This window comes from Varroa destructor, unplaced genomic scaffold (genome assembly GCF_002443255.2).
Source record: "Varroa destructor unplaced genomic scaffold, Vdes_3.0 BEIS01000003.1, whole genome shotgun sequence".
In the NCBI taxonomy this organism is placed as follows: Eukaryota; Metazoa; Arthropoda; class Arachnida; order Mesostigmata; family Varroidae; genus Varroa; species Varroa destructor.
The window spans coordinates 52,763,286-52,783,676 of record NW_019211456.1 but is presented as its reverse complement, the minus strand read 5'-3'; the positions used below and the strand labels follow the sequence as shown (position 1 = coordinate 52,783,676).

Genomic DNA, 20,391 nt, shown 5'->3' with positions numbered 1-20,391 from the left:
GAAGCGATGTGTGTTCAAACAATGGAATACTGAGGAACTCTATTGGTTCATTGCTAATCATTATGCCCAAATAGCAGCCCAATGGCAATGGAACACGGGCTAAACGACCAGTTATTGTGTGTGATCCACTGACGGGAAACTAAAGATGGGATGCTGCCTGTGGTTCCTCATGACAGTCTAATTTGCAATGAATTACAGACTTTATTTGTAGACTCAGCGCAAGATGTAATAGTTAGTGTGAGAAGCGTAGAGGCTGTACTCAGAGAGCGACTGTCTCATTATCCCACAGTATTTGATATGCTCTCGTCTAGCATACGTCTGTTGAGATCGATGGACGCGTCTTATCAAAAAAAAAATTATCTTATTCATAGAAAACATATTGCTAACCTGTTCATTTTGTTCAAATTTTAAAGAAAATTTCTGCGCTTAAAAAACTTTTATTTCCTACTTTCCTCCCATTCGGAACTGTCTCTCCTGCTTTACCAGGATGCTGTAACGGCATCGTGTTGTAAAAGCGATCCCAATTTGAAAGAACTTCTCAAAGATGGATATTCTATTAAGAAGAAGAAGAAAAGTGTATTTTCGGCACCTTCTGTACTAGGTATTTAATCCAGGTCAAAAGGCTGCCGAAAAATTTCAGGCTATTTGCTCTATGTACTGTAACAGCACTACCACAAAAAGGACAGCTCAAGAGTGGCTTACCAAGCCTGAAAACCGTATTCCAGGATATCCTCGCTCTGGCCAACCGTCTAAGTTGGATGGCGACCATCTATCTGAAAATACTTTTGAAGGAAAACGCCCGATAAACATATCGGGAATTGCCCTGAAAGATGGGCTGCAGTTATAAAACAGTCACTAATGACTTTGAGCCCCTTGGGTTTACACAGGGGGAACCTAGAGCTTGAATATTTCATCAACTCTGAATGCAACGAGAACTTACAGTCTACCATTGCATCCCAAGATCTCGGCCACAATGACTGATTTTCTCATATAATTATCACCGATGATGTGACGTGCACGTCAGCACGATCTAGATAAGATCTGACTAAATGGGCTTCATAAAGAAGGCCAAAGCCCAGGATCTAACCAAATTTTCGTCTAAAAAAATTTGTGAACCAGATAGTTCGTCGGCACGTTTATTTAACCCGGTTGCATCGAGTTAAATTGCATCTCTCTTGGACTTCGATTGAGAGCTTTTGTAGTATCCTCCATATTTTCCAGGCACTGTGCCAACATATATCTATCACTTTTGTTCACTGGACAATCATCTTTGTGGTCCCGCCTTTACCACGGATTAGAAATACAAAACATGGTTGGAGAACTTCGTTGAAACGCGACCCGCTATCATCTGGCAAGACGGCGTATAACGCTTGGTGGAAAGATGAAAGTCATGAACAATGACAAGAGCATAAAACATAATAACTTACTGTCACATGAATAGAAAAAGGTGTTGCTTTCCATTCAGTAGGAAAAACTTCTACCCAACTTACTAGACACAATTCACAAAAAATGACTGAAAGACAAATTTGATTCAACACGTGGTATTGTTCCAGTGTATTTGTCTCACAGAAATTATTGTCTACTATAGGTGAGTTTGTATCTAATGTTTATATATAAGATACATTCTATGTTATGTATATTGATAAGTTCGCTTTTGGTGCTTTAATAAAAAATTGGTGAGCAATCTTGTTACCTGCATCGCATGAAAGAATAGGTTAGGCAAAACTTTTAGGCAGAACGAAGCCAAACAAGAAAGTCGACGGTTTTCTCAGCGTTTTCATATGCTTTGATGTTCTAGTGTCCTCGCATAACAAAAACGTCTCAGACTTCACTGTAAGACGTGCCGGAGACTATAACAGGGCACTTAGCAAGGATCCCAAGCATAAAACCAGCGTATACAGACTACAAACAACATTGCCGATTACAGTTGCAGTTCACTTAAAGCTGTGAGGCGAGGATGCGAATCACACAGCCAGAGAGAGTCCAAACACGTCCATCAGTCTAGTCGTAAATTCCTATTGCCCATTCTATCACTACTCTGAAATATTGTAAGCTTTATCCAGCCCCAGTGCAACGTAAACTAGGTGCTGTCTTACTAAGCTAAGTTACGCGCACCCATACAGGGTGTGGTATAAATGCAGACGGATGTCTTTGTATTGTACTAACTTATTCCTAATACTATGACAAATACGTAGGCCATTATAAAGGTTCGCTTCGAAAAAAAGACATCTTGAAACAGAACCACGCAAAAAAACGGTGTATACGACCGTATCTTTGAAATCGTTCGAAGCTCAATGCAGTCTTTTTAAGCGTGTTCTCGTGAAAATAAGTGGAAGCTCTTAAAAGAAAACAAGTGAGACAAACCAGGCCATCAAAAAGGTGGATTAGTGCAGTTACGTCTTTTTGTCATAGTCGAGTGTCGTTTTGGACCGACCTATTTGGCAGAATTGGCAGAGCTAAATTGGCCATCTTATGTGTGTGGCTCATACGTGAAATGGGGTAAAATTCCTTTCGCCGTTACCTTTCGAAGGAAGCTGTCACTACCTCCTTTGCAAAAAAAAGCAGAAGAAATGGGAAGATACTCAAATGTGTCAAGTTAACGAACTTAAAAACGACTATTTTAAGGCAACTACAAAAATAGCACAACTTAATGTAGAAACCCACTAATCGCCCATAAATAAATAAATCGCCCATAAACCCATAATCGCGGCCGAATGTACTTAATGTCTACACGACGATATGGTGATACGTTGTCGCCGACTACGTACATTTATGGTCACACCCGCATACTCGTCTCTGACCTAATACGTCAGCTCATAAATGCAAATTGCAGTCCAAATGCACAACCCATTCGGCCAAAGCAAATGCTAGCCAATGAAAGAACAGGCAGGAACATATATGAAAATGTTACACTCGAAAATGCCCTGCCGGATTATGGACTCATCACTTATTTGTCTGTGCTTCCTAATGAGCTCATGGAAGTTTTCCCCCGAACATTTTCGGAAATAAACGAAAACAACCCTCCGCTTGCAAAGATGGTTACGGGTGAGAAAAAATCAGTAATCTACCATAAAGTCACAGCCCAGATTATAGTTAAAGCTAATGAGATCTTTGCACAAGAGGTATAGCGGGAGACCATCCAAAGGAGGTAATGCTGTGAACTTAATAGGATTGCTTTGAAGTGCTCTTCTATGAGCTTTTTTTCAATCAACCAAATCGCTACTTCACTTAAGTGCTATCAACAGCTTGACCGTTTAAAGCAATAATGCCTTTAGGAAAGTATTGGTTGTGGTCCACAAAAGAGAAGTCATATTCTACTATGGCGAACACCCGACTTTACACGACTTCAGTGGCTTGCCGAAAATTGTCGCATTTGTCTGACCAGCTTATAGTTCCGACGTTGCTTCTTTCAAGTATCATATTCTGCGATCTTTAAAAAAATAATTGAAGTAGCGTCTTTTTTTTAGAAGCTACAACAGACTCCATTGACTAGTTTATCGCAAAGAAAGATATCTAAAAAATAGGATTGAAGAGCTGCCTAAGAGATAAGCGAGAGTCATTAAAGAAATTTAGGCAAAAAATTTTTCTTATTTAAAAATAGGCGAAACTCCGATGCCAGCTTATGGAGCAGCCCAATAGTAACAATTGAGGTCGTATCTGAAAGCCAATTTCTAACACTAGCTAAAGCTATACGGTGACGTTTTTTAACTCATACTCTGAATAATTTAGTGATAAGTGTCTATGGCTTAGTGTATTACTTGTAACAACTTTGATTTTTCGATGTTTGTAGATTCTACTGAATCGCGCAATTACTCGTAGTCTATTACGGTGGTTAATAAAGCATTCAATAGTTATTTAGCTATACTCTAAGCCAGATGTGCATCAAGCTGTTACTGGAACCTATCTAGCAACAAGGATATCCGTTGCAGACGCATAAGATTTTCTCGTCCCAGAATTTTTGTCATCGAAACAAGTCGACTGCGGACATTTTTAGTCATTTAGACGAATTCTAAAAGAAAGTAATTAAATAAGATTTTTGCACGATTAAGGCTCAGCGTCGCGATCAGGCTCTTTCCAGTATTACCCCCGTGTTGCTCATAAATTGAAAAAAGCACTAATAATGTAAAACTATTCCAAGGAAGATACGAAAAGTCACGCAATAAAACCATACGTGTTTTGTAGATTCATAGAATTCGATTTAGCAATATACGGCGCGACCATCATATCTGTTATACGTTACAGGTTTATAGCCACTGTAGAGTAAGTACATATATACTATGTAGCCATACAAACTAGTATATTTACCATACGAGTTGCTATAAGGAAGAGAAAACAGCATATACGATAGATCTTGACTAGGAGTCTGATGCATCGAATGATGCGCGAATTTGAATAACAAATATGCACTCAGCTAGGTCTGGGTTATGGACAAAACACAAAAGGTGCTCATATTTAATTTTTAAAAACAACGCTTCATCCCTTTCAAAACTAATGCATAGCCATAGAGCTTTGGACTGTGATATCTGCTAACACCATTGTCTAAAATATGGAGATAAGTAAGCCACGTGTAACTGTATGCAATTGGTTATTATATGTGTGTCCTGACAAGGTCCTTTTAGCACTTAAGCGCTTAGGACTCTACCTCATTAATTTTCACAAATAGCAATTACATTTAAGATTCAACCATTCACTTTAAAAATATGCCTTGTAACCATCTAACGCTAACATGGCAAGATTTAGCCTTTGCAATTAGCAGCCTTTTCGTAGTCAAAGGCACTTAGTATGTAGTATTTGAAAAAATATTCCTTTTTAATTTGGACTTAAACGTCAAATTCCATTGAGATCACAGCTTATGCCCCAAAGGCCCATTATAGCCTGTTGTTTAACGCCTACGATCTAGACTGTCACAATTAAAACAACCTGAAGCAGTCGAAACCGTGTCAGGCTCTCGGAAATATTAAAAAGATACAAAGTCTGGAACATCCAAACCGCACTGGTTCCTGTGTACACGTGCATAACCCCTATGACACCTAGAGATCGGCTGCCTTCCATGTACATATGAAATGCATCCGGTCTCTATTTTGGTCAAAGTCTATTTTTGTCGATATATCCTTTTGCTCCCTCAGAATAATCTGACAGAATGAATGCATTAGGGATTCGTGATATCAGCGCTCCAAAAATAAGTTAAAAAAGGTCACAGACAAAAGTGTGGTTTTCTCCAAAAATGGGCTTTAGTCCATATATATGTCTATACACACACACATATATATATATACTCTCAATTCGATTAGTACCCTCGAGATCTGACTACACGTTTTGAAAAATTTGTGTAGGCCCACCAATAATTTTATAAGATAACAGTAAAAGTAAACAATTTTAGAGCAAAAGGGTTCGAGTCATGTTCAATATATGCTGCTACGGCCAGAACTAAAGATGCGAGATTTCCCAAGCTCAGCCTAAAAAACCTCTACTACCTCTAATATAGGGAAGGTTGTTTAGCAGTATCGTATCGACAGCTTCCATAGAGATTCGGAATATCAATGAGTCGATATTTGTTTAGGGTACGGGTTATCACGGCAGGGCAAGGCGTTTTTGTCGACTCATTCAACAGGTCGTTGAGCCAAGCTCGCCGCCTTTCTCTGTACATCAATGTACATGTATGTATGTATCAACATATACGGGTGACTAAGTAGAACGTGGCAGTACCCTTATTCCTTTGCGATTCAGTTCACATCGATCCACGCACAGATTAACAAGCAAGAAACAATTATTCTCGAATAGCGCAAGCATACAATATACAATAATCCTAGATTCATGCACACAGCGACCCTTTTGTCGGCGAATTCGCGCCACGGTTGATTCGGTCCGTCAATCTTTTGTTTTCGGCCGGAACATATTCTGTAATAAAAATGCTACTAGAAGCCCGCGAGTGAACCCCTTGTTGAAAACCCTCAAATTTCAGTTATCGACTCCATTCCTACCCAGTATGTTTTCGGCTGAAGCCTCTTGTACACATGCGTGCAGACACTTACTTTGTCTAATATTCTAAAGGGCCCTGCAACAAGTTGCCATACACATGTAGTATAAAATACGAGAGAAAAGCTGGCTGCCTTGCGCAATCTCTGCTATATCTTCGCTTAGCCTTGAGTGTCACGATGAGAGGTGCCCTCGCGTCTCCCATCTGGGCCTAGACCTCAGTGCAGCAGTCCCGCCAACACCTATAGAAGACCTCTTTCCGAAGACCGCGAACACAAGAGAGCCAGGGATTTTCCTCTTACCATAGCCATAATACGAGTGTGAACGGGACGAGGAAAACGAACAAGGACTGTAAGGGCAAGAGAGAATCGAGGTCACGCCTTGGGTAGGCTTTTGTTCTAGCCATGGTTAGCGGAGTGGCGGCCTCCAACTAAAAGCGATGGTTCACCTCTTTCGTTTCACCTTTTCTGTACTTGACAGACGTCAATTGAATGACACCCGCGACAGTTGTATGGCTGTAATTATATGAATGGCAGATACGTGCACATAGATCCTGGAGGCTGGCAGAGGAATACAACAATGACATGGGAAATGAGAGTTACATCGATACTTAAAAGAGAGACAGTCACAGACACCGAGACAAAAAAAATGATAGTCAAGCTCACTTGAAGAGCTTCTCTACTGGAATAAATTTTAGGACTGCAAATATCGCCACTGATTCTCTGCCAATCTACTCGACGCGTAGATAACAGCATTAGTTGCTTTCAAAATGTAGCTTCCATGTGACGAAGATACTTCATTAGGTACATTTAGTGATCCTTTGTAATCGGTAGGTAAAAAGTTCATAAGCGAAGTTTGGTAAATGGTTGTACATTTCCAGTCTTGATTAGCCTTTAAGGGCCTTATCAATCAACTAGCTGGACGAACGCGCGTACTTGGAACTGGTCAGTACTAATCGATTCCATTGCCAGCCAGCACGGAAGCTGAAAACATTATTACCACGCGCTTTATCATCATCATAGGGATAACGTACGTAATAAAATTATGTAAAATTGTCTAGTCCACATGAAGTTGGAAAAAATATCGTTTTATGGAAGATTAAAAATACAGCGCGATACAGAGGTGGTTTGAAAGTCCTAAATACAGTGAAAAGTGATTATTAAGTGTTACCAGAAGTATGAAAAGCTCGCATAAGCACTAAACTAGCTTAATCGGAGAACAGACTATGATAATTCTGTTCTCTAACTGACAACTGTAGAAGCACTTAAAAATAACAGTTCTATTTTATTTAAGATAATCTAATAATGACTGATGTCGTTTGCAAAAACAATGTATATATTTACATCTAAAATATACGACTGCGCCTAACTAGAAAAAAGCATCAAACCTATCCATTTGTTTCTCTAGGTTATTTCACGTTTGCTGCAAGCCATAGACGTAGACTTTGGGCTTCTAAAAAATATATGACACGCAGATAAATGTACTTCTTAGGATCGAATGACTTAAAATGAAAGACAACCTCTAGCAGCCATTTTACGTTGTTCTTTAACGGTTCTTGGTACCAGCTAATACTTCCATCACGTATGAACCCAGATGCATCACTTCATAGTTAATCCCAAAGTATATAGTAAGAGTGGACTCTGCTGAGCGGGCGCTTGAGGATCTACCGTTAAAAAGCCCGTCTATCTTTTGCTTATGTCACGATGAGGAATAAAGACCCCTTAAACGAGCCATTTTTCGGTATTCTTCTAGTGTTTCAAAAGACTCAAGGCAGGTCTTAAGTGGCATCTTGATTGCTGATATCATCCAAACCTAAAGAAATCTGTTTTAGCAATATCTAAACTTCGGAAATCTAGTTCAATAAATTCAGAATGTTCTATCAGCAGCAATACTCAAATAATAAAGTACACATTAAAGTTTAGCGAGATTAAGGTAGCAAGCCAACCCTACAAGATCCTTTCGTATGCTTTGTATTGGTGTTTTGATAATCCTCCTTCGTTACTATTTCGCGCGGTGCAACAAATGGAACGTGAACGAAAGATATATGTTGCACTCCGAAAGATATCTCTAACATAATTAGTGTAAAATATAAAGCAAAAACCTATTAGTGATATAGTTTTTCTTTAAATTTACACGGATAAATTTCCCTGCGCATGTATCTCTTTTGAGCATTAAACATGTTAAAGAATACATTTATTGTCTCTGGACGTCGTTGAACACGATTGGTTTGCTTTCCAGTTAACGTGGCAAATTGGCGAGAAACGGAGACTTTCACATCCTAATGATGTCTTTTATCACACAACGCTTTGTCGCTTCCTGGTTGTAGCCGACCAATTGTCGAGACTCAATCATCATCGGTAAATCAAGACTACCTAGGTGGATGTACAGTAATTATATATAATCACCCATGGGAGATTTTTGCTCTCATGCAGCATAAATGAACGCTTCGACGCTAATTTCGCTCAGGTCCTTGTTGCGAAGGTTTACACCATTGGATACGAACGCAATTTTCATTCTATTTCTTGTTTTTTTTTTTTGTTGGTGAGAGCTCATAACTTGTATGGTACGAAACACTCTCTACTGCTCCATTTGTCAGAGAGTTTTGGTATTACCTCAATCATAAAAACCGATGTGCCCAGTGTACACAAGTCTGTTGCGTCTGCCTAGGCTTTTCTAACAACTAGGTAGAGACACAATGGCGCAAGATCACTGTCTGCTGATAGCTACGTATCAATTAGAGAAATTGCATTTTAGCTTCATCACTTTTATATTAAACCGCATTGCGTGCTAATACTCAGCTCATATTTAGACTAGTACACCGAGCCTATTAACTATGCGATCACTATATAGATTACCTTTTGTGCAATTACGCCACGTTGTATACAATGAATAGAGTGAAAATTGCCCTGTCATGTGAAAATACGATTTATTAACTAGCTAGAATAACTAGTATAATAAATGTAGGTCAAATTTCAAATTTAAGTAAGTTAGCGCACCACTTCTGGGATTCGCGACGAATAAAACTCACTGCATGCCCTGTAGGAACGGGCTAATTAGTTTAAAATACTGGAGCACAGAAAGAGGACATCTGGCAAGCGCAGGCTTAGAAGTTCAAACAAAACTACTGATTTGTGGCCTAGGGCTATAACTTGATTCCTTTCTTATATAAGAACAAGGTGTGCAGTCACTATTCAGAAATGAAATTTCGCGCATACTAGGCAAACAATTGTGACACATTCGCAACATCTTCTCGACCGTTCAACCCTTAAGCGTAATGGCAGAGGTAGAATAGAAGGACGCTTATCATTCATAAGCCGCTGTGGGGGAGCGTTCCCCGTAAGTAAACCCTGCACATATAAAAACTAATGTCAGCATGGCCCATCCCAACTTATCTGTATCCTCCGCTTTCTTGAAAAACCGGTTTCCTTATTTCATAGTAACTTGTATCGTCCTGTGTAGTGAAAAAATTCACAAATGCGCATAATGTTCCACTAATGTTATCCTACAGATAAAGCCACTTCATTTAAATTGATATTTTAGATAACTTTGAATTTTTTTAATCATTCTGTACTCACCGTTCGAGTATCCAGTCTCAAAAAATTGCATGCGAAACCTGCATGCTCGATATAAAATTTGGAGTTTGGAGAAATTTGGAAATTTGAAATGAACCTATAAGCGCATTGGTTTTTGAAGAAAGACCCTCTGTTTCGGCCAGCAAGGTTTGTCTCCCTCTCTCATCTTCATCTCAGGTACTCTTCGATGGAATAATTTACGAATTTATTTGTACCTATTAGTGGCAAGACTACCAACTAAGACTATTCTAAAATGAAGGGAAACAAAGGTCCCAAGATGTGTGAGCGTTCAAAGATGACTTCATCTGATGTAGAAGATCCAGCGTCTATTTCAACTCAACGTTGAGCCAAAGAAGCAGCATAAGCTATGGGCTTCAGCCGCTGGACCTGATAATACTACATAAATAAAGCAGGAAGCAAATCTGTAATTGCAATCAAGTGAGCGTTACGTGGAATATCGATAATGCACAGAGCAAGAGATACCCTTTGTGAAGCGGAGGACCGAAAAGATATTTCTGCTTGAAGCAAATCTCGTTTGGTCTAATTTTTCCTACCACAGATCTAGTAAATCTTGTAAGAATATCTAATATTAATTGGTATCTCTATCATGAAGCCTTTTTTTGAACACTTAGCTTAGAAAAATGTATACCAAGTATTTTCTACAATTTTACATGAACTAACCTCCTATCCATATAGTTGAGAAGTACGTTATGGGCGAAATGATCGTAACCATAGGCTAACATGTATGTACTCGGTAAAGCTACGCAGGAACGTGTGTTCTGCTGGCGTATATGACAGACTGAAGATGTACAGCTACATGTGAACATCTGTGAAATTTATTTTCAGTCCAATTTTTTTTGCCTTCTTCATATTCATTCTCTTAACTAGCCTGTCTTCAGTTTCCTTTATATAGCAGGACCCAAATGGAACAAGCTAAAAGTCACAATGGCAAAACGCCGTAAAATAATCATTGTTTTGGTAGCTATTTAGTTAAACAGTTTCTTTGACAATGGCGTATTCTGCTAAATAATGTACTGTCTTTAACTACAACGTTCGGTCTAAATTTACACATGTAGAAATAAATAACACACAAGGATACACCTATATGTATATGGAATATTGAATTGGAGTGCCGCTGAAAAATATAAATGGAAAAGCGAGCAAATCTAACAGCAAATGTATCGCTTCTAACATCTAACGCACTCCTAATAATAAGAAGATATCCTGTAAATAATTGTGAATAAAATGTATGTGCTACATTGATTTATAGATTTGTGTATTCTCTCCTTTGAAGGACTCAGATAATGGTTGTTTCTATAAAATATACCCAGCTCTACCATGTATCCTAAATAAAATGGCACTACTTTATTTATTTATGGAATAACCGAATTAGTTAGATCTTATTGTTGTAGTAATTAGTAAAAAAAATTCAGCCACTATAAGGATCGTGAAATTCGCTTATTTGATCTGTTACTCTACATATCGATCTGTATTAGTTTATCATAAGGAGCACTCTAAGTCTGAAACAACAATTGAACATATTTTGATTATCATATAGATCGAAAATTCAAATTATGCATGACGGTATCGTTTTAAGTAATCCAGGTATGTTTCCGTGAACTCGCACTTCCAGATAGAGGCTGATTATAATTAGATAATAAGTATTGTCACTTTTGTTCGATCATATAATAACAAATTTAAAGTAAAGTTGATTAGATATCACGCAACGTCAAAGTAACAAAGGAACCCATAAATATCAGGAAATCTTTAACCGTTGTTAATAATTTGTCATCAGCATGCTTATATAATACATAATGCTAACCAATCTGTCTAATATTAGAGATTCGCCTTGATCCGAAAGGTGCTACTTTTATTATCATAACTATAATTGGCAGCATACCCAACGAAAATAATTATCATCATTATTATTGTTACTGTTCGCTTGTACATTGTTGTCTGGTTTTCTGAAGGATAAGATGACTTGATACTAAGTGTTGTATTAAGACATAGACTAAATGCAGCCATTACTAATAAAACATGTGTAAAAGAAGAGTTTAACGATGTTCTGGAAGTTGGTTTGTTTTTGTCATGATATACTGTCGTTTCTTTGCAAGACAGACGTCCCAGCAAGCGGCATAGCACAAAGCGCTTACAACAACGTAACAGGCATATAATGATAGACAAGCAAGCGAACAGCTTTCGATGAACAACGCCCCTCATCGTTCAGCGGCTGCTTCAGCAGCGGATTATGATTTCATGGTTCATCCACCACCAATAGCCGACACAAGTGATCGTGAATAGCCAATAGTGATGACCAAATACAGAGAACTGGCGCATCAGCATTGCGGCCATTAAATGCGTCATAGATTTTTATTTTTATATTTATATTTAAAAATGATATTATACTAATATTTATTTAGCTTTTCGTCTATTATGCTATACAGGTTCTGCCTTGACGTTTGACAAGCAGGACTCCCGAGATATTGCCCTTTAACACACTAAGTTTAGTTATCTCAAAAAAAAAATCTGCCTAACAGAATGTTAAATTTCCATACGCATCAGCGCAGTACTGTAGTAGAATAGTTTGAAAATTCAGTGAACAATTGAATTTTCGTTCATTGAGCGAAACGAATACAAAATGTAAATTCAAAATAATGTTTCGCCATTTTCATACGGCTTCGCGGACTTCAGACGGCTGACCTTCACCTCGTGGCTGTTTCAATATTTAAATGCAAGATTCATCTGTTACCAATACACAATTGCGAAGATTCTAAGTCTGGTCGTCATTTTTTTCATGTTGGAACAGAGCGTCTGAAAAAACGGTCAGCCTCAATGAGAGCCGTAACTGAAATACTCAGGATTTCCTTACTGAAATGATAATCACCTTATACTCCGAATCTCTACATTGACGTTTTTGCAGTAAATGGTACGTTATGAGCACGACGATGTGAACGACAATACATACACTCGCGAGTAATGCCGTCATAAAAATCGTATTTTTAGGGCGGAACTCCACGCCATAGGCTCAATAACGACGATCGGCAAAGTAGGCTTCCCACAAAGTGGACAATGTGTTCTTTGTTATGAAATAATATATTTTAATGAAGGCAATGACAGTTATGAGACACACAGATAAGCTATAATACTGATGTTAACCCTAACACCGTACCCAGCTGCTGCCGAAAACGACAACACCAGATTTACTGGTTGCTTTGTGCGTTCTAATCTCTGGATCATATCATTTGCTGTCAAATTTTCTTAGTATAACTTAGATTTCATTGTAAGGAAATTAACAGATTTATTTTTATATCTTTTCGATTTTTTTTTCTGTTTTCGACTTCGGTCCACTCTGTGGCTTCCTTCATATATGTACAGTCTGTAGCAATGCTTAACATTAGTATTGAACTTAAAACTCGAAATATTTAATCTTCCACTAGAGGTACACTTTGACCAATGTAATAAAATATTAATAAAGCGAAAAAAAAACCAAAACAATAAGATGCTATAAAATAATACGATGTTTTTTCATGTTTCTTTTACATTTATGGTGAGCGATCTTTAGAAGTTGTTACTTAATTTGCATTTTCAAATGGGGAAGACAAACGTTTACCACGATCAATCAAAGAATAAATGTTTAATAAGTCTTCATTAAATTCCCTGCATCGTGACAACGTTGAGAGCAAGCCTACAAGGGATTGATGATTTACTAACAATTTTGTTAAAGGAGATTAGTGGAGTTACTCGACTCACAAATGCAACACAAATTGTATAAATAAAGAAAGTTGTTATCATGTGCCAATAATTTATGGCGGATATAAAAAGTTGATGTTAGGCATGATTTACCGAACATCGTCGCAGTAAACCTAACTTAATATCACATGTTAAACGTTTAAATTGGAGGCTTGTTTTCGCTAAAAGGTATTATCTGTTGTATCTGTTGAGAAATACATTTTATAAGTCTCAAATTCCCTCTTGAATACCCGTGACTTACGCCCAAACATTGCCAAACGCATTTGACAAAGCCCACTTTTTTACATATACATATCAATAAGCATTACTGCAAATAAAGATGATAATGAATAATTATCTATTTTCCTATAATTAGAAAAAGCCATAAGACACTATCATGCGAGAACACAACCGATATCGAGAAAATCAAGCCAACTTTAATTTCGCTGCCATTAATAGTAGCTTTAGCACGTGTCAGAGAAACACAATGCAGTAATCCACAAGCTTGGTCCTGCATTTAGATGCCTATCATCTACCTAACTTCCATACGCTTCGGTCTACCAGTAATAATTTCCTGGTTATTCATTATAATCGGTTATTCGTTTAATAAAACATTCCCATGAAGTATGCCTTATGAAACACCATTTCTCTCCACTTTGAAGATATCAGCCGCAATTCACTCAATATTTAGTTGATAAAAAATTATTCTTAAATAGATTACTTGTGATGATGAGGTCTAAGAGACGTTGATAATCTGAAATAATCATCGACGTGACCAGACGTTTTGTTCCGGTAAATCCGTCTCAAGCTCAAGAAAGAAAGGAGCACGTAAATGTACTCAGCTAGTATCAAGACGTACTTAACAAAAATATGTGTCACTCAATTCTTATGGACGACGAGCCAATGAAAAACACTTACTTTCCAAAGGATAATTCGATGGCCATAAAAACGAAATGCTCAAGTACTATCGATAGATACGAATGAATACAATATTAGACAGCTTTCAAGAAATGAAATACACTGACATATAGTGTTCTCTAAGCTAATAGGGGTTTATCATTTAATGTATTATTCTGAAGGCTAATTTCTGCAGCTTCTGTGTGCCTAAATGCGCTAAAATTAGCATTTCGAAATGCCTAATAAGTGGATGCAAACTATGTGTTCGCCTAGTCTTGTATGAGTGAAAAGAGAAAAAAATTAATTCGTCCTGAAATTGCAACATTAGGCTAGGGATACCGGACAGTGCAGACTAGAGTTCCACTAACTTTCCCGTACATCAAGTCATCCCAAAAAGTATCTTGTAATATCTTGAAAAATTTGTTCCTCTTGATAATAGAACCTTGCTTCATATTTCTTTGAGGAACCTCAAGCAATATTTATACAAAAGCAGATCTTTTGTGGAGCGACTACAACAATGAAGTAATTTCTTGATAAAACATAAAAAAGACATACCCTATTTAGAAATTCAACTAACCGAACAAACAGGTACTCTTCTGATCAAACATTAGCAGGTTTCACAGGTGCACTGCACGGTCTTACGTGGTTAAAATCAGGTGTATTTGCCTCAAAACACAAGATGTACATAGAAGCACATCAGTCTCTACTTCTACATCATCTTTTTATAACAGATCTAACTCAGGGAAAAATAATAAATGTTGCGCTTATGGAAAATAGTATTTTATTATATATAGTTAAACGGGCTCAGAGGAAGCACAAAATTATTTGATTGTCTAGGATCACTAGGAAACCAACTGAAAATTGCTCGCATTCACGTTTTTAGTTACTTAGTTATAACTCAAAACTTGATGGAGGGCAGAAATGTTGACAGCTATTATAAGTAAGGTATCCATCGATACTCGTAGGATCAAAGCAGCACTCCACGAATAAGGCGCCGGACGCTATGCTTTGTCAATTAAAAAGTAGCTGACACAGTATCAAGCGACTGAGTAGTCAGAGCTACTATTTTCGACGAAACTGACAAAAAGTCCGCATTTCATAGCACGCAATTCATATGCCTGTTGCCCATATGAAGGACTTTTACGCCCAAAGTAGATTTCTATAGACAGACGCATACAGACAGTCCAGAACCACCGCCAGCTTTGGTCAAGATTGTCCGTCGATTTTCTTCTCGGAGTGCACGCCGACAATGTCGAAGTGAGTTATCTGATGTCGAAACAACGACACGATCGAATAACTTGCTTGTTACAACCTAAAGATCGACCATAAACAGTAGCATATACCTTAAAATACATGTTGTTAAGGTAATTTTTTTATACAGAACTTTGACAGCTGCCTTTAGTTTTAAAACACTGAGAAAAGTAACTTGCCATTTTAGAATCTTTTACTAGTTTTACTCGTCTAAAAACTCTACCATTCAAAATACGGAAAGGAGAGCAGAACATTTCCTTCATATCAGCTAGCCATTACGTATTCAGATTAACCTACAAATATAATGGACCACATCACACAGCAGTACAACCTCGCGGCGGTCCTATCGCTTCTTTTCGACGTACTAAGCAACCTGCGCTAGCAGCCTCTACACCTAAAACCGCCGATGGACCAGTGCAATTGTGTTGCCTATTCCAACCTTGCCTACTTGTCAGAATTGTATATTCTAACGTCTAACTGATGAAATGCTTCTACTTTTCTAGCTTTTTGCGGAAAACGCGGCGTAGAAACGGAGTACTCGATTACTAGCTCTTACGGAGCTTGCTTCTTTCCAGGTTGAGATGGATGCGCGCTCTCACTCTGACAGGTGCCCGGCAGCCACTGGAGGATGTTAGTCGCCGCTCAGCTGTAACCGGACGTTACTACTAGCCCTTTTGGCCTGCCTGGAGCACGTTTTTGTGTATCTTTTTTCTACGTCTTTAGACTAGTTTGTCTGCTTGCTGCCGATTCTAGGTGACTCAGTTAGTTACCAATGCTGTATAATATGATTGCGTATTACCTCCTACGAAGTGATTCTAGCTTCTCCGGAATCCTTGTTCTAGGCTCCTTTGTATATGTCGGAGTAGTCCTTCGGCACTTATCGACTCACTGGCCTACAACTACAACTACTGACTGTACTTAATTGCACGACCACGACAATTAGCACTACACACACTTAACACTCTATCCGTGAAGAAGCTTAAACTAAGCCACCACTAACCACCGCCAAGTGGACGAACTTTCTTTTCTTCACGAAGTTTCGCAGCAGTTATACTTGGCCCATTCAGTCGCACTCGATATACACACCAGCACGCACTATGATACTACAAGTCTCTTTGAGTGCTGCTAACTGTGGCTTGAGGTGGGGAAAACTGGGAGGTAGAAGAGAGCACTAGATGGCGCTCAAGACTTGAAGACAAGCCGAGCCGGTCCACCGATGCATCGATGCGCGCCAAGATTCAAGTCGCTCAGCGGCAAGTAAATGCCAATCCTTTCAGGTGGCAAAATCCACTGCCTCGGATTACCTTGCGGTAGCTAGTTGTCTATTTCGGCCTGCAGCTGTAACGTGGCGCGTCGATTCTGACACTGGCGCAAATTTTTCCTACTTTTCGCACTATCTACTACTTAACTCGATTTTTCGCTTGACGGAACGTAATTTTTAACGATCACAAATAACTAATATAGCAAGCACAACACAGCAAATCCTTTTCAGGTCGACTTTGTTGTATCGCGATATCCTCGCGATTGATTCCTTAATTCCTCCTCTCCGTTAACCAAATGAAACAGGAGCAACTAGCACAACAGCACCTAACACTAAACGATCAGCTAGAATAATAGGTAGGTCATATCGCCTGTCAGATCGAAATAAACACTAGGTAAATAACGCTGCAAGGCTTCTAGCAGTTGTAGCAACAGCAATCACTTATACCAGCTCCTTCAGCTTGCACTCCCTATTCTACTACTTGTGGGAATTCGTAGTTTGAACAGCTCGTTATGCACCAATTACGTTTTACTCACATCTATCGAGAGTGTATAATTTTCAGTAGATCCACTCCAAAGGTATATTTTTTTAAGGTTATTCGAAACCGTTTAGGGTAAACTTCTTTTTTATTGTGTCGCCTGTGCTCTATTGTATGCGAGTTAGCGAGTAAAAACAGCAATAGTCGCCGTGGTACTCGCTCTCCACTCGCTTTTAACTCGAGCTCCAACGTTCCGGCGCCCGCCACTGGCCTGGTGGTCAAGAGAAAGGGCATATGCTTCACGTAGAAATAGAGGGAGAGGGTGATTCGTGGAAGGGTTGGTATGGAGTGAGAAGCGTGAAGAGAAAAGGCAGTTTTACTTACTTCTCTTTTACCCCTCCCGGACGACCGCTTTTCCCCGGGCTCTTATGGCTCATCCTTCGTCCAACATAACCGACAAGTTCTACTACTGCTACAACTACTGCTACCGCTACTAGACCCCCTCCCCCGGCTCCGGCACTTCCATCCTGTTCTTGTTGTTCACCGTGGAGGCTGTCCACTGCTGTATCCGTCTCATGTGTACAATGGCTCTGCTCTAGGCTGGCGCCCCCCTCTCGCCGTCCTCTCACCCCGCCTTCCTCTTCTCCCAGGACAACTTGCGGCCCTTTCCTATTTTAAATTCTCGCTTCAAAGCCGCGTACAAAGCACTACATGAGCAACTGGTGCTTGCGTTGCTAGTTGCTGGCTACCTACTGGTGTGCAAACCAGATGGATGAAACGGATAAGCCACCGGGCATGCAAGCTGTGCTATTCTCGATCTGATGGCAAGCACAAAAGCTCGGGAAGGGACAAACCCTCTTTGAACCGATGGTACAAGCGAAGAGTAATTTGGTAGGGGTAAGCGCCGTTTGGCCTAGTAAGTGTCGAATGTGCTTATCGGCCATATGTCTGCAAAGGAAGGGCCTTCGCAGAAAAAAAAACTGAAATGCAGGCCGAACCGCAGTAGAGATGACATCTTTGCCACAGTGGTAACTTGAGAAACTTACTCGACAGATGTCAATTCCTACTTGAAAGCCCGGAAAAGTAAAGAGATAGGAAAAGAAAAAGTGACAGTCGGCTAAAAGTGAGCAAGCTACCGTAGAACATCTCCTATTCGATGCCAAAAATGCCTTTTCGTAAAACTAAAATTTACAAAGAAAAGATCCAGTCGCATCTACAAACATGAAAGGTCTACCAAGAAAGTGCTCCCTGTCAAAAAACATAAAACGTACTTGTAAAGCTAGAGCCAAAATTATAAAACTTAAATTATTCAAGGTTCATAAATTAGTAGATGCAAACGAAGTAGTCTCGGACTGCAAGCAATACAATTTCTACGACAGCACCATAGAGTTGAATGACGCTTCCGATCTTTAATTCGAAATCCATCAATATTAAGATTCTTATTATAAAGCGAAGTTTAAAGTTATACTCGTCTCTATACTTTTATTGCAAAAAAAATTGTAAAAATTATTGTGAAGCTATCTTACTAAAATACAAAAAAAATCACACATGTTTCAAAATATCACCGATATTATTCGAAGGAACACAGGAGACAATCTGAAAACATACACACAAACAAAGGCACGCATGGAGGTTCGCGTGTCAGTCTAGAAACAAACCGTTGTACGCAGTTCATATCATGCCTAAAAGGGTCAAAAACATAATAAGAAACTATTTGAGTGACATTCATGCACCTCTAACTTAATTTAGCGGATAGTATGAAAGATCCCAGGAAGTATACAAAGGGTTGTCTTATATAAAAAAGAAAATAACATTATCGCTGAAAGACTCCACATAATTTCTATAAAAATGTTCATTGTGTAGACCAACTAGACTTGGACTGGGTTTGGATTGACTTCTTTGTTGGGCGGCCAATTGTTTCAAGTCTCCGACTTCACGCATACAAGAAACTCTTCTTACACAAAAGAGTTACATGCTTTTCGGAAAATTAGGTCATGTTCGAAACGTTTAGTTATGGATATATGATCATTATTTTAATATTAGCAAATCCAGCCATCATTAGACAAGTCTGGTGAGACTATTGAATTCATAATAAAAATTGTATTTCAGAAGATATTTTAGAGCATTTTTGTCTGCTACCTTGCCAGCAATTGGAGGATAATTATAAATTACGGAAAGACAGTTGAGGAAGGTCTCAAAAGGAAAAACGAACATAGAAATGCAAAAAAATATGTGTTTTGGCTATGATGTGTTTATAAAAATGGGTCGATGATTTTGAATATCTTAAACGCTGGAGTCTTTCTTTTGCGGAGCATGTTTAACAACTTGTTAAAGTTATATATATTTCCCAACGATTTATTCGTACTTTTTATCGGTCTGCAAAACCGTATGAATTACATCACAAAGCTATATATACATGGTTTAAAATAAGTGCGCGCCATGTTTTACCTATACAAGGATAATAAGCCAAATATTTAACACGAAAGCTAACAGAAGTAAGCGTACTTTGTTAGAAAATCTTAATTGAAAGGTTCTATGTAAATCTAAGTAAAGTTGAGTAAGATATTAACCAATCAAAAGGAAAATAGTTTAATTATCTATAAAAATCAGCATGTAATGATTTGTTTTCACGCATCTTGTATTATCGTCAACTTATAGATTCATGCACGTTAGCTTTTCTTTAAAAAAAACAGCACAACTTCTGCAGAAATATGCCGTACTGTAAAGACCGACTTGGACAAGCGTAGCTATGCACCAAACGATATTACCTATCTGTGACGAAAGGTAGAACGGTGACGTGACCTAATCAGTGCTATATTTTATCTAATAGTTATACAAATTATATTTGTGGAGAAAATCAGTATTTCGAAATTAGGAGAGGTTGGTTATAGGAAAAACGATAGCAAAGTAATTCCTTTGTTGCAGCAAAGCGGAACAAAGTTACCGCTAAGTAGAAGTAACTTGATTTCTCAAACATGATGTTTAAAGATAAAACAACTGGTCTTATAGCTTAGACACCATGGACCAAAATGCTCAAATGCCGAAAAAGGGGCCACCTATTAAAAACTCAATAAGTTCGTTTTAATCTTTTGTTTCTGCTAACTAATATTGTTTTTTACATTCATTCAAGCATATGTCAAGCTAGGGCACTGTCGAAAGTAGCCTCTGCTGCATGTATGCATTACGCCTACAATAAAAGCCACTGGTGCTAAAAGCACAACAAATTG

General features: G+C 38.6%; 1 protein-coding gene across 1 annotated transcript in view; it reads right to left on the bottom strand.

Annotated features, from left to right (window-relative positions):
• Snap25 (Synaptosomal-associated protein 25kDa) overlaps positions 1–17,665 on the bottom strand; it is a 287,198-nt gene extending 269,533 nt beyond the window's left edge. The window contains exon 1 of the mRNA XM_022797715.2: positions 16,225–17,665. The gene's annotated coding sequence lies outside the window, so the exon portion shown is untranslated. The remainder of the gene's footprint in view (positions 1–16,224) is intronic.
• Positions 17,666–20,391: the final 2,726 nt, after the last annotated feature.